We start from the raw sequence: 15,414 nt of genomic DNA, 5'->3' as shown, positions 1-15,414 counted from the left end.
GGATACATAAAGTGGTGGAGAATCACCAGGAAGTTGAATAAATATCATAGGAGTTGGGATGAAGAAGTTTTCCCACTTTCAAATCAGGTGATTCCAGTTTCCCAGTTTGGGAATAGGACAGCTTATTTGTCGTTCCAATCAAGCCAGGATGAATCACTTTGTGAGAAGCTTGATTTGGATACATAAAGTGGTGGAGAATCACCAGGAAGTTGAATAAATCTCATAGGAGTTGGGATGAAGAAGTTATCCCACTTTCAAATCAGGTGATTCCAGTTTCCCAGTTTGGGAATAGGGCAGCTTATTCGTCGTTCCAATCAAACCAGGATGAATCACTTTGTGAGAAGCTTGATTTGGATACATAAAGTGGTGGAGAATCACCAGGAAGTTGAATAAATCTCATAGGAGTTGGCAAGAAGAAGTTATTCCACTTTCAAATCAGGTGATTCCAGTTTCCCAGTTTGGGAATAGCACAGGTTCTTCGTCATTCCAATCTAACCTGGATGAATCTCTTTGTGAGAACCTTGATTTGGATACATAAAGTGGTGTAGAAACACCAGGAAGTTGAATAAATCTCATAGGAGTTGGCAAGAAGAAGTTATCCCACTTTCAAATCAGGTGATTCCAGTTTCCTAGTTTGGGAATAGCACAGCTTCTTCGTCGTTCCAATCAAAACAGGATGAATCACTTGGTGAGAAGCTTGATTTGGATACATAAAGTGGTGGAGAATCACCAGGAAGTTGAATAAATCTCATAGGAGTTGGGATGAAGAAGTTATCCCACTTTCAAATCAGGTGATTCCAGTTTCCCAGTTTTGGAATAGCACAGCTTCTTCGTCGTTACAATCAAACCAGGATGAATCACTTTGTGAGAAGCTTGATTTGGATACATAAAGTGGTGTAGAATCACCAGGAAGTTGAATAAATATCATAGGAGTTGGGATGAAGAAGTTATCCCACTTTTAAATCAGGTGATTCCAGTTTCCCAGTTTGGGAATAGGACAGCTTATTTGTCGTTCCAATCAAACCAGGATGAATCACTTTGTGAGAAGCTTGATTTGGATATATAAAGTGGTGGAGAATCACCAGGAAGTTGAATAAATCTCATAGGAGTTGGGATGAAGAAGTTATCCCACTTTCAAAGCAGGTGATTCCAGTTTCCCAGTTTGGGAATAGGGCAGCTTATTCGTTGTTCCAATCAAACCAGGATGAATCACTTTGTGAGAAGCTTGATTTGGATACATAAAGTGGTGGAGAATCACCAGGAAGTTGAATAAATCTCATAAGAGTTGGCAAGAAGAAGTTATCCCACTTTTGTTGAGTTGAGCTGAGTATATGTATGAAGAGCTAAGGAGTTGAAGAGGAAAGGAGATGAGGAAGCGTAAGGGAGTTTAAGGAGAGCATGGTACGGGCGTCCGTACAAGGCCGTACAAGCCGTACAGTCCGTACCATCCAAGCCTCGACCAAAACTTACCTTGCACAAGTGAAATGGTAACTATGGAAGAGTTACTCAAGTGGAGAAGGATCAGACCGTTGAAGGGATAAGGGACACGCATTGCCAGGCGGGGACAGGCTGGAAAGCTAAAGCACCTTTAGTCCAAGATGCCATAAGCGTGTGGTGCTTGCTAGTGGTTGATTTGAATCCTTTACCTTGACTTCACATGCTTTCTCCTTACCTTTGCGATTTGTAAACCCTAGTAGCTCTCCTATATATTGTAACTCATCAACACTAATAACGATTCAGCAGTTTGAGTCTCTCTAATCTCTTAGTCACTATGGTTCTCTCTTAGACACTAAACGGCTCTCAAGTTACTTAATCTTTCATAATCTCTTTCTAAACTTCACCTAAACTCTCACTTACATTCTAGTTACTCTAAGGATCTCTTAATCTCATATGGTATCAGAGCCAAGTTCATTAGAATCTGGGGTTTGATCTTTAGAGAGTTACAAGCTGAAGGCTTTGAAGCTACACGCGAGTAGCTTTGAAGGTGTTGGAGCTGTGCTACGTTCTGTGTGTGTGCGTGATTCAAGACTCAAGTTTGGTGTGTGTACGTGATTCAAGACTCAAGATTTCATCAGATTCAAGCTGTTCAAGTCAAGCTGAGTAAAGATGGAGCATGGGATGAGCATGAGGATGAATGTAGCAGTTACTTTCAAAGGTAGCAACTACCTTGTGTGGTCTCGGATGGTGAAGACTGCGGTGGGGAGTAAGGGTTTATGGGGGCACATCACAACAGGGGAGGCTCCAAAACTCATTACTCAGGGAGGAGATCAAGAAGAGGTCTCCAATGAAGCGGCTGTAGAGAAGTGGCAACAAGAAGACATGCTGGTGATGACGGTTCTACACGCATCCTTGGATCCAGCTATCTTGGATGCCTACAGCTACTGTGAATCAGCCAAAGAGCTGTGGGACACGCTGAAGAAGGTGTATGGGAACACTTCCAACCTCAGCCGTGTGTTTGAAGTGAAGCTAGCTATCAACCGGCTTGTGCAAGAGGATATGGAGTTCACAAAGCACTTGGGGAGGTTCAGGTCCTTGTGGTCCGAGCTAGAGATGCTGAGGCAGAGCACAACTGACCCTGATCAGCTGAATGAGAGGCGCGAGCAAGATAAGGTCTTTGGGCTGCTCCTCGCACTGAACCCGGCCTACACTCAACTCATCCAGCACATGTTGAGGGCAGACAAGCTTCCGGACCTTGAGGAAGTGTGTGCACAAATCCAAAGGGAGCAGGGGTCTATGGGGCTGTTTGGAGGAAAGGGGGAGCTCTCTCTTGCCAATCAAGCAGCTCATGAGGACTCAACCGAAGCTCCACAAGCAAACAAGGCATCTCACGGGAAGTATGAGGACAGGAAGTTCAATGGCAACTGCGATCATTGCAAGAAGCATGGTCATAAGAAGAGCCAATGCTGGATACTACACCCACACTTCAAGCCTGCCAAGTTCATGAAGGAGCGTGAGGGAAGGGCAAATGTGACTGAAGGATCAAGCGGAGCTGGCACCATCAAGACAAGTGAAGTAGATGGACATGGAGGCAATGATGGGAATGGGAAGTCTCTGGTGGCTTACACAGGCGCCTCAAGCTCACGCAGCAATGATGACTACATCAAGAGATCAGACCTTGATCCTCTCTTCAAAATGCTAAAGGAAAACGGTAACACTTATGGTTATTCTTTTGGAGCATCTAGGATTGCATATGAGGATGATCACTTGATTAGAGAACTAGTAGAACGGTTAGAAGCTAGGGATGAGTATAGAAATGCACACATTGCTAGAACTGATAGGATGCATTCATCTCTTAGTAATCTTTGTCACAATGCTAAAAGAGTATATAAACCATTGATTGTTGATTCTGGTGCATCACTATGAGATTAAGAGATCCTTAGAGTAATCAGAATAAAAGAAAGAGTTTAAGAAGTGATTAAGAGAAGTTTGTGAAAGATTAAGAGACTAGAGAGCTGTTTAGTGTCTAAGAGAGAATCATTGTGTCTTAAGAGATTTGAGAGACTCAGAACTGCTTAATCTTATTAATGAGTGAGGTTACATATTTATATGGAAAGCATAAGGGTTTACAAGAGTCGAAATGGGCACTATTGAAGCATGTAGAGTCAAGGTTGCTTTCCGGATGATTGGATGATAAGGCTCACACGCTTTGCCTCTTTACAGCCTGTTCCAGCCTGGCACGCTCTTCCCTTATCCACTCAACGGTCTGATCCCTTCTCCTTAAGTCCCCAAGGTAACATTTCCTTGTTACCGTTTCACTTGGTCGAGGTTGGGTAAGTTTTGGTCGAGACCTTTGGTACGGACGGTACGGCCATGTACGGCCTTGTGCGGACGACGGCCTTGTACGGACGTCCGTACCATTCACTCCCAAACTCCCTAAGCTTCCCCATCTCTTCTTCTCTTCAACTCCTCTTCTCTCCATACTCATATAATCAACTCAACTCAACACTCCCCCTCAAGCTTAGCTTTGTGAAAGCCTAAGCTTGGAAAGCTACAAGATCTTCCTCATTAAAAACCTCACCAAAGAAAACCCAATGGGATAAAACTTTGATGAGGGAAAAAGAGTAAAGACCTTGCAGCTAAGGGGATTAGCTCCTTCTCTTCCCAAGATCTATGAGTCCCAATCTGATGTGAATGGACTCCATAGTCTTTTGCCTTGCAGCCTTGGTGAACACATCTGGTAGCTGATCTTCACTCCTTGTATAGCATGGCAAGATCACCCCTAGCACAATCATCTGTCTCACCTTGTGGCAATCAACTTCAATGTGCTTGGTCCTCTCATGAAACACCGAGTTGGATGCAATGTGGATGGCAGCTTGATTGTCACAATGCATTGTCATTGGAGTTGCTTGATCAATCTCCAAGTGCTTCAAGATGCCTTTGATCCATACCAACTCGTTTGTAAGCTTCAGCATGGCTCTATACTCGGCTTCTGCAGTTGAACATGACACTACCTTCTGCTTCTTGCTCTTCCAAGTCACCAAGTTGCCTCCAATGAATGTGCAATAGCCTGTGGTTGATCTCCTGTCTGCTCTATCACCAGCCCAATCCGCATCACAATATCCCACCACTTCAGTGCTTCCATTGCAGCCCATCCATACTCCTTGATCAGGTGAGCCGTTGAGATACATCAAGATCCTCTCCACCATGCGCCAGTGATGCTCCTTAGGCACTTGCATGTGTTGACTCACCTGATTCACAGCAAAACAAATGTCAGGTCTAGTTATAGTAAGATAAATCAATTTGCCAACTAGTTTTCTATAGAGTTTAGGATCCTGATAAGGTTTGCTGTCTTCAATCTCCCCCTCTCGTGGGACTTTGTAGCCATCCTCCATAGGCATCCTTGTTGTCTTGCCTCCATAAGTATGACTTTTAGAGTAATGAAGAGTAATCTGAGTGTTTAAGAGAGATTAGAGAAGAACTGAGTGTAGAGAGTAAGATAAGAGATCGAGACTAAGAGTAAGCCATGGAGGCAAAGATAATCAGAACTGTCTAACTTTCATTAATGAGAAGAGTTCACAATATATAGAGAGGTAGCTTAGGCGACTAGGGTTTAGGATAAGCCACTATTACAAAGGATAAGCTTTTGCTTTAATTCAAATGCTCCAATTAGCTCTCCTCTTAAGGATAAGGTTGCTATAGCTTTTGCCAGCCTTGGACAGGCTGTCATGCGCTCCCCTTCTTCCCATTCAACGGTCTTGATGTCTTTGGTAGCAAGGCAAGACTCCTTCTCATCTCACAAAGTTACTTAGGTAACTTTGTTTCTATGATTTTAGAGAGTTGAACAGGTATTGAGAGATTTAGAGAAAGATTAAAGTGAGATGAGGTGATTTATGAGATGTAGAAGAGAAACATGATGAACTAGAGAGAGATTATGATGAACTCGTGTTATTCATTAATCAAGGCAGAGTTTACAATATATAGGATCAGATACAAGGGTTTTAGAGAGACTAAGCATGTGAGGTCAAGGATAAGGTTGCTTTAATTCAAAACTGATCCAATGAGAGCTGTCACACTCTTTTGGCATCTTGGACTCGGTTCCTTTTGCCTTTACAGCCTGTTCCAGCCTGTGTGGATAAGGCTCAGTCACTCTATCCATCCAAACGGTCATTTCCCTTAAGGTAAACCCCTTTGGCCGTTTAACCCTTTCACTCGGGTAACTTCTCTCTTGGTCGAGTTATGGATCGACCCGGACAGTACGGACGGTACGGCCGGTACGGCCTCTTGTACGGCCTGGTCGATCCCTAACCTTCCTTCCCTTTGCCTCCACATTCTCACATCCTCAACTCCTTAAGCCATCTCCCCTTATACTGAACAACTCATTTTAACACTCCCCCTCAAGCTTAACTTAGTAACTTAGTTAAGCTTGGAACAACCATGAGATCTTCCTCATTAAAAACCTCACCAAGGAAAACCCATTGGGACAAAACCTTGATGAGGGAAAAAGAGTAAAGACCTCATGGCAAAGGGGATCAGCTCCTTGGGGAAAGATCTATGAGTCCCAATCTGGTATGAATGGACTCCATAGTCTTTTGTCTTGCGGCCTTGGTGAACACATCCGCAAGTTGATCCTCACTCCTTGTGTAGCATGGCAAGATCACTCCCAAGACAATCATCTGCCTCACCTTGTGACAATCAACTTCAATGTGCTTGGTTCTCTCATGGAAGACTGAGTTGGTTGCAATGTGTATAGCCGCTTGATTATCACAATGCATAGTCATTGGAGTTCCCTGCTCTATCTCCAAGTGCTTCAAGATTCCTTTGATCCATACCAACTCATTGGTAAGCTTCAGCATTGCTCTATACTCAGCTTCAGCGCTTGAACAAGACACCACCTTCTGCTTCTTACTCTTCCAAGTCACCAAGTTGCCTCCAATGAATGTACAATAGCCGGTGGTTGATCTCCTGTCTGCTCTATCTCCAGCCCAATCCGCATCACAGTATCCCACCACTTCAGTGCTCTTGTTGCATCCCATCCACACTCCAAGGCTTGACGTCCCATTCAGATACAAGAGAAGTCTCTCCACCATGCGCCAGTGATGATCCTTTGGGACTTGCATATGCTGGCTTACTTGGTTCACAGCAAAGCATATGTCTGGTCGTGTGATTGTGAGGTAGATGAGCTTCCCTACTAGCTTCCTGTATAGCTTTGGATCATGAAAGGCCTTGCTATCTTCAACCTCCCCCTCACGTGGAATCTTGTATCCATCTTCAAGAGGCATCTTTGCTGTCTTATCTCCTTGTATACCTGCATCTTTCAAAAGATCAAGTGTATACTTCCTTTGGGAAATGAACAATCCTTCCTTAGATCTACACAACTCAATTCCAAGGAAGTATTTCATTTCTCCTAAGTCTTTGATTTCAAACACAGATTTCAAAAACTCCTTTGTGGCTTTTATACCAGCCTTATCACTACCTGTTATGATAATGTCATCAACATATACAAGTAGACAGATGATACCTGAGGGTGTAGTGAGAGTGAAGAGAGTGTGATCCAGTTCAGACTTCTTGAACCCACGTCCATTTAAGGTAGTACTCAACTTGTTGTACCATGCTCTAGGAGATTGCTTTAATCCATAGATAGCCTTCTTGAGTCTCAATACGTTTCCAGGTTTCACAAGATGCTCTAGGCCTGGTGGTGGATGCATATACACTTCATCCTCTAGCTCTCCTTGAAGAAAGGCATTCTTCACATCCATCTGCCAAAGCTCCCACTCAAGGTTCACAGCAAGAGACAATACAATTCTTATTGTATGTAGCTTGGCAACGGGAGCAAAGGTATCAATGTAGTCTTCCCCATATGTTTGAGTGTATCCTCTAGCCACCAGTCTTGTCTTCTTTCTCTCAATGGTTCCATCAGGTAGATACTTAATGGTGAATATCCACTTGCTGGTTACTGCCTTCTTTCCTTTTGGCAACTCACTTTCAAACCAAGTGTCATTCTTTATCATGGCATTTGCTTCATCTCCAACAGATTCCTTCCAATCTTGATGTAGCATTGCTTCTTCATATGATCTTGGTATACTACTTTCATCTAGGCTCATCATGAATGCGCAATGCTCCTTTGGATAACAAGCAAATGAACACACAGCTTGAGAAGGATGCTCCACAGCCTGGGCATTGTAGTACACTCTCGTGTTTACCCAGTTGGAAGCATCTCTCTTCAGCCGTGTGCTTCTCCTTAATGGTACCTCAGCTGGTGCTTGCTCTGGTGCTTCTACTTCAGTAGCTTCCACTCCTCCTTGTTCTGGTAGCTCATTAGGCTCTTCATTACTTGGTTCAGCTCCACCTTGATCAGGATGATCCGCAAAATCTTGATCTCAAAATCTTGATTCTCATCCGGCTCAATTCCATTCCCTCCCTCATGATCAAGGTGAGATGGTTCTTCAGCTTCTTGTCCTTCAGATGACTGATTCTCTGTCGACTCCTGGGACATTCCAATTCCAAGACCTTCTAGTATCTGTCTCAAGCTTGTAGCTCTATCTGAAGGTTGTGAAAGATCCTCCAGCTCTTTCCAATCTTTATCTTCATAGTAGCTCTTCTCTTCAAAGAACTTGACATCTCTTGATACAAGAACTCTCCTTGTCTCAGGAACAAAGCACTTGTATCCCTTCTGTGTGGTTGAGTATCCTATCATCATAGCTTTGATACTCTTTGCTTCCAGCTTGTTTCTCATCTCTCCCGGGATAAGAACATAGCTTACACACCCAAACACTCTTAGGTGATCTAGGACTGGCTTGCTGTTGTTGAGAACTTCATAAGGGGCTTTATCTTCCAGGATCTTGGTTGGTATCCTATTGATTAGGCACAGCATCACTCCAGAATCTCTTTGGCACTCTCATCTGGAACATCATTGATCTAGCCACTTCCATAAGATGTCTGTTCTTCCTCTCAGCCACTCCATTTTGTTGAGGTGTATAAGGGCAACTCGTTTGGTGAAGTATCCCATGTTGAGCTAGATGGTTCTTGAATGCATGGCCAGTATACTCTCCACCATTATCAGACCTGAAAATCTTAATCTTGGCATTATACTGGTTAGAAACATATGATTGAAAGTTTCTAAATGCATCTAGAACCCTATCCTTTGTTTTAATTAGTGTTATCCAGGTGTATTTGGATTTCTCATCTATGAATGTGACAAAGTATTTGTAATTGTCCCTAGATAAGCATGGAGCAGTCCATACATCAGAATGAACAAGATCAAAGCATTTATCATAGATAGTAGTAGATCTCTTGAACACAGTCTTACAATGTTTTCCCAAAATACAAGCTTCACACTCATTATTTTTAAACATGACACCTGGTAACATTAAGCTTAAGGCTCTAACATGTGGATGTCCTAGCCTAGAATGCCACAATGCACCTCTACTTAAAACGGAACTCAACAAGCAACTAGAACTAGAAATGAAAGAAAGGTCTTCAAGTAAATAAAGGTCTCCTTTGGTTACTCCTTGCCCAATCAACTTACTGCTTTCAATATCCTGAAATTTCACATCATTAGGACTGAAAATAACATTGCATTGAAGATCATTGGTACACCTCTTAACAGATAATAGATTAGAAGTAAACTCAGGCATGTACAAAGCTTTAGAATCCTTATTAAACAGTTTCAAGTCTCCTACACCTCTAATAGGAATTCTATCACCATTTGCAATCATTACATGTCCATGAGCCGGTTCTATGTTCTTTATAAGGCTATCATCACTTATCATATGATGTGAAGCACCTGAATCAATAATCAATGGTTTTATTCCTTGAGCAATATGATTCCTAGGTGATTCTTTTACCAGTTTCAATTTATCAATGAGATCAAGCAATGTGGATTCATTTCTAGACATCCTATCAGCAGCAAAGGTTGTATATCTATCTAGTTCATTTCCCATTCTATCAAAGTTTCCTAGCAAGCTATCACAAGTTCTAGGCAACACATGAGCAGTATAGGAATAACCAAGGGTGTTTCCAAGGGTGTTACCAGACTCTTTAAGGGCTTTGATCAAGTCATCAATGTCTGACTTCTTGATCACCTCATGATCCATGTTCTTCACAGCTCCTTGGTGGTGAGAGGTTAAGGCTCTTCCTTCACTTTCACCCGCAAGACCAGATGAGCCAGCTCCTGATGCGCCGGCTTCACTTGTCTCTGCAGAAAGGTGAGCTCTTCCCTCTCTCTCCTTGTTGAACTTGGCCGGCTTCAAATGGGGGTGTAGGATCCAGCACTGACTCCTCTTGTGTCCCGGCTTCTTGCAATGGTCACAGTTTCCACTGAACTTCCTTTCCTCTCCACGGTAAGCAGCTTTGTTTGCTTGGATTGCTTCAGCCTTGTTGGACAGAGCCATGTCTCCTTTCCCTCCAAACAAACCAAGTGACCCCTCTTCCTTCTGAATCTGCGCACACACTTCCTCCATAGATGGAAGACTCGGCATCCTCAACATGTGCATGATCACATCATTGAATGGAGGATCCAGTGTCAACAGCAATCCAAACACCTGATCCTGCTCCCTCCTCTCCATGAGTAGCTCTTGATCCGCGGTGCTTGGCCTCAATGATTCAAGCTCAGACCACAAGGATCTATACTTGCCCAAATGCTTGGTGAACTCTTCCCCATCTTGTACCAGTGTGTTGATGGCTTTCTTAATCTCATACACACGGTTCAGATTGGTAACGTTCCCAAAAGTCTTCTGGAGTACCTCCCACAGGTGTTTTGGAGTCTCGCAGTAGCTGTAGGCCTCCAAGAGATGCTCTTCAAGGGACCCTTGTAGCACTGAAAGCACCATCAAGTCTTCTTGAATCCACTTCTTCTCGGTAGCAGCAACTTGATCTCCCACACCTTCATCTCCTTCTCCGTCTTTAGCCACTGGCTTGGTTGCATCATCCGTGATGTGACTCCACAGCCCTAGCCTCCCAATGGCTGTCTTCACCAGCCTTGACCACAACAGGTAGTTACTACCACCCTTCAACGCAACAGGAACTGTAATGACCTTGTAGTTTCCCTCCATCTTGCTTTGTTAGAACCGAAAAGAAAGTATGAAAGAGTATGAACTGAAGCTGAAGAACACTCTAAATCTCAATACCAAAGCCAACCTGGCTCTGATACCATATGATTTTAGAGAGTTGAACAGGTATTGAGAGATTTAGAGAAAGATTAAAGTGAGATGAGGTGATTTATGAGATGTAGAAGAGAAACATGATGAACTAGAGAGAGATTATGATGAACTCGTGTTATTCATTAATCAAGGCAGAGTTTACAATATATAGGATCAGATACAAGGGTTTTAGAGAGACTAAGCATGTGAGGTCAAGGATAAGGTTGCTTTAATTCAAAACTGATCCAATGAGAGCTGTCACACGCTTTTGGCATCTTGGTTTCGGTTCCTTTTGCCTTTACAGCCTGTTCCAGCCTGTGTGGATAAGGCTCAGTCACTCTATCCATCCAAACGGTCATTTCCCTTAAGGTAAACCCCTTTGGCCGTTTAACCCTTTCACTCGGGTAACTTCTCTCTTGGTCGAGTTATGGATCGACCCGGACAGTACGGACGGTACGGCCATTACGGCCTCTTGTACGGCCTGGTCGATCCCTAACCTTCCTTCCCTTTGCCTCCACATTCTCACATCCTCAACTCCTTAAGCCATCTCCCCATATACTGAACAACTCATTTTAACACTTCTCATCTCACAAAGTTACTTAGGTAACTTTGTTTCACCTTTGGCCGAGTTACTCTCTCAACCTGTACGGCCTTGTACGGCTCATGTACGGCCTTGTACGGATGCTTACTTCAGCTTGCCTTCACTCTCCCTTAGATCATCCTTTCCTCATCTCCTTAGCTTCTCATATACTGACCTCTTCTTAACACTCCCCCTCAAGCTTAGCTTTGTGAAAGCCTAAGCTTGGATAGCCATGAGATCTTCCTCATTAAAAACCTCACCAAGGAAAACCCATTGGGACAAAACCTTGATGAGGGAAAAAGAGTAAAGACCTCACAGCCAAAGGGGATCAGCTCCTTCTCTTCCCAAGATCAATGAGGCCCAACCTGATGTGAATGGACTCCATTGTCTTCTGTCTCGCAGCCTTAGTGAACACATCAGCTAACTGATCTTCACTTCTTGTGTAGCATGGCAGGATGACTCCTAAGATGATCATCTGCCTCACCTTGTGACAATCCACTTCAATGTGCTTGGTTCTCTCATGAAACACCGAGTTGGAGGCAATGTGGATGGCAGCTTGGTTATCACAATGCATGGTCATTGGCGTGGCTTGATCAACCTCCAAATGCTTCAAGATACCTTTGATCCACACCAGCTCGTTGGTAAGCTTCAGCATAGCTCTATACTCAGCCTCTGCACTTGAGCAAGACACCACCTTCTGCTTCTTACTCTTCCAAGTAACCAAGTTGCCTCCAATGAATGTGCAATAGCCTGTGGTTGATCTCCTGTCTGCTCTATCACCAGCCCAATCCGCATCACAGTATCCAACCACTTCAGTGCTTCCATTGCAACCCATCCATACTCCTTGATCAGGTGAGCCGTTGAGATACATCAAGATCCTCTCCACCATGCGCCAGTGATGCTCCTTAGGCACTTGCATGTGTTGACTCACCTGATTCACAGCAAAACAAATGTCAGGTCTAGTTATGGTAAGGTAAATCAATTTACCAACTAGTTTTCTATAGAGTTTAGGATCCTGATAAGGTTTGATGTCTTCAATCTCCCCCTCTCGTGGGACTTTGTAGCCATCCTCCATAGGCATCCTTGCTGTCTTGCCTCCATAAGTACCTGCACCTTTCAAAAGATCAAGTGTATACTTCCTTTGGGACATGAACAACCCTTCCTTGGATCTACATATCTCAATTCCAAGAAAGTATTTCATTTCTCCCAAGTCTTTAATCTCAAACATGGATTTAAGAAACTCCTTGGTTGCTATGATACCTTCCTTATCACTTCCCGTGATAATGATATCATCAACATACACAAGGAGTGCAATCATACCTGAAGGAGTGGTGAGGGTGAAGAGGGTGTGGTCTAGTTCAGACTTCTTGAAGCCTCGGCCATTCAGAGTAGTACTCAGCTTGTTGTACCAAGCTTTTGGTGATTGCTTCAGTCCATAGATAGCTTTCTTAAGTCTCAACACATTCCCTCTCTTCACTAAGTGTTCCAAGCCTGGAGGTGGATGCATATACACTTCATCCTCCAGCTCTCCTTGAAGAAATGCATTCTTCACATCCATTTGCCATAAGCCCCATCCAAGGTTCACAGCTAAGCTTAAGACAATCCGGATTGTGTGTAGTTTAGCTACTGGTGCAAAGGTCTCAATGTAATCTTCTCCATAAGTTTGAGTAAAGCCTCTTGCAACCAATCTTGACTTCTTCCTCTCCACCTTTCCATCAGCCTTATACTTGATTGTGAAGATCCATCTACTAGTCACAGCCTTCTTCCCTTTTGGTAACTCACTCTCATACCATGTATCATTCTTGATCATAGCTCCTGCCTCAGCTCCAACTGATTCCTTCCATTCTTTATCCATCATTGCCTCTTCATAGCTTCTTGGTATGTAGTTCTCATCCAAGTTTACCATAAAAGCACAATGTTCTTCAGGGTATTGAGCAAAGAAACACACAGCTTGAGAAGGATGCTCCACAGCCTGGGCATTGTAGTACACTCTCGTGCTTACCCAGTTGGAAGCATCTCTCCTAATCCGTGTGCTTCTTCTCAATGCTGGTTCAGGTTGTTCCACTTCCACTTGTGATTCTTCTCCACTTTCTTGTGGTACAGAGGTAGACACTTCATATGCTTCTTCTTCTCCTAGCTGACTTGCTTCAGCTCCATCTTGCTGTTCACTTACTTCCACATCTTGATCATGTGTACCAGATGCTCCACTACTCTCTTGAGTTGTCTCTGGTTCACTCCTTTCCCCCCCATGATCAGAAGTGGGAGTTGCTGAATGTCCACCATTTGGTGGTTGAGATCCTGGGTTACTGCCAGGTCCTTGCTGATCTTGTCTCACCTTGACCCCAATACTTTCTAAGATGATCCGCAAGGTAGTGGCTCTCTCCGAGGTAAGATCCTTCAAGTCTTCTTTGTTTTGCTCCTCATAATATCCTCTCTCTTCAAAAAACTTCACATCCCTTGATACCAGCACCCTTCTTGTGTCTGGATTATAACACTTGTATCCCTTTTGAGTTGTAGAGTAGCCAATAAACATTGCCTTAGTACTCCTAGCTTCAAGCTTGTTTCTCAACTCCCCGGGTATCAAAACATAACATAAACACCCAAAGACCCTTATATGTTCTAATGAGGGTTTATGTTTGTTGAGAACCTCAAATGGTGACTGCCCTTTCAGGATCAGTGTGGGAGTCCTGTTGATTAGATAGCAGGCCGTGGCTACTGCATCACTCCAAAATTTCTTAGGTACATTAGCTTGGAACATCATTGATCTTGCAAGTTCCATAAGGTGCCTATTCTTCCTCTCAGCCACACCATTCTGTTGTGGAGTGTAGGGACAGCTTGTTTGATGAAGAATTCCATACTGAGATAAGTGTTGCTTGAAAGCTTGTCCAATGTATGCTCCTCCATTATCTGACCTGAAAATCTTAATCTTGGCTTGATAATGGTTAGTTACATAGGATTGAAAATTTTTAAATGCATCAAGCACCCTATCTTTAGTTGGAATTAAGGTTAACCAGGTGTATTTAGATTTTTCATCAATGAATGAGACATAATACTTATGATTCTCTCTAGATAAACAAGGAGCAGTCCATACATCAGAGGGAATAAGATCAAAGCAATTCTCATAAACAGTAGAAGAGTTTGGAAAAACAGTTCTACAATGCTTGCCTAAAATGCAAGCTTCACAATCATTGTTTTCAAAAGAAACACCTGGCAACATCAGTTTTAAAGCCTTATTATGAGGGTGTCCTAGTCTAGCATGCCACAATGCATTCTTATTTAAACTAGGAACAGAAGCAGTAGTAAAAGAGCAGCTAATGTCAGAAACAGGAGCAAGATCTTCAAGCAAATATAAGTCTCCTTTTGTTACTCCTTTTCCAATCACTTTGCTGCTTTCAATATCCTGAAACTTCACATCATTAGGACTAAATATGACATTGCATTGCAAGTCAGTTCCACATTTCTTGACAGATAATAAGTTTGAAGTAAAGTCAGGCATATAGAAAGCTTTTGAGTCTTTACTAAACAGTTTAAGTGTTCCTATTCCTTTAATTGGAACCTTATCACCATTTGCAATCATCACATGACCCTTAGTGGGCACAATGTTCTTAATTAACTTAGTATCACTAATCATGTGATGCGATGCACCTGAATCTACAATAAGAGGTCTAGTTGATTGATTACTAGCAAGGTGAGCGAGTATACTAGATGGCTTATATGCATTGTAGTTATTTGCATTTCTTAGAGACCTAGCTATACTATCAGTTCTAGTGATGCAATCTAAGTCTCCTACAGTCCTAGCAATCATGGAAGCACCATAAGAATAACCATAGATGTTACCGTTATCCTTGAACATCTTGATGAGTGCATCAATGTCAGCCTTCCTTATGAAGTCCTGATCATTGTTGCGGCTGCTAGGAGCTCCCATGTACGCCACCAGAGACTTGCCATCACTTGTACCACCTTCTTGAGCCTTGCTAGTATCCACATCACTTGACCCGTCAGACATGTGAGCTCTAGCTTCCCTTTCCTTCATGAACTTTGCCGGTTTGAGGTGTGGGTGGAGTATCCAACACTGGCTCTTCTTGTGGCCTTGCTTCTTGCAATGATCACAGCTTCCATTGAACCTCCTATCCTCAAACTTCCCATTCGTAGCTCTGTTAGCTTGTGGAGTCTCTCCTTGCTCAGCTTGTGCGGCTTGGTTAGCTAAAGATAGCTCCCCCTTCTTCCCAAACAACCCAATTGACCCTTGCTCTTTCT

Source organism: Brassica rapa, unplaced genomic scaffold (assembly GCF_000309985.2).
Source record: "Brassica rapa cultivar Chiifu-401-42 unplaced genomic scaffold, CAAS_Brap_v3.01 Scaffold1055, whole genome shotgun sequence".
NCBI lineage: Eukaryota > Viridiplantae > Streptophyta > Magnoliopsida > Brassicales > Brassicaceae > Brassica > Brassica rapa.
The sequence above is the reverse complement of the archived record's forward strand: the minus strand, read 5'-3'. Positions refer to the sequence as shown.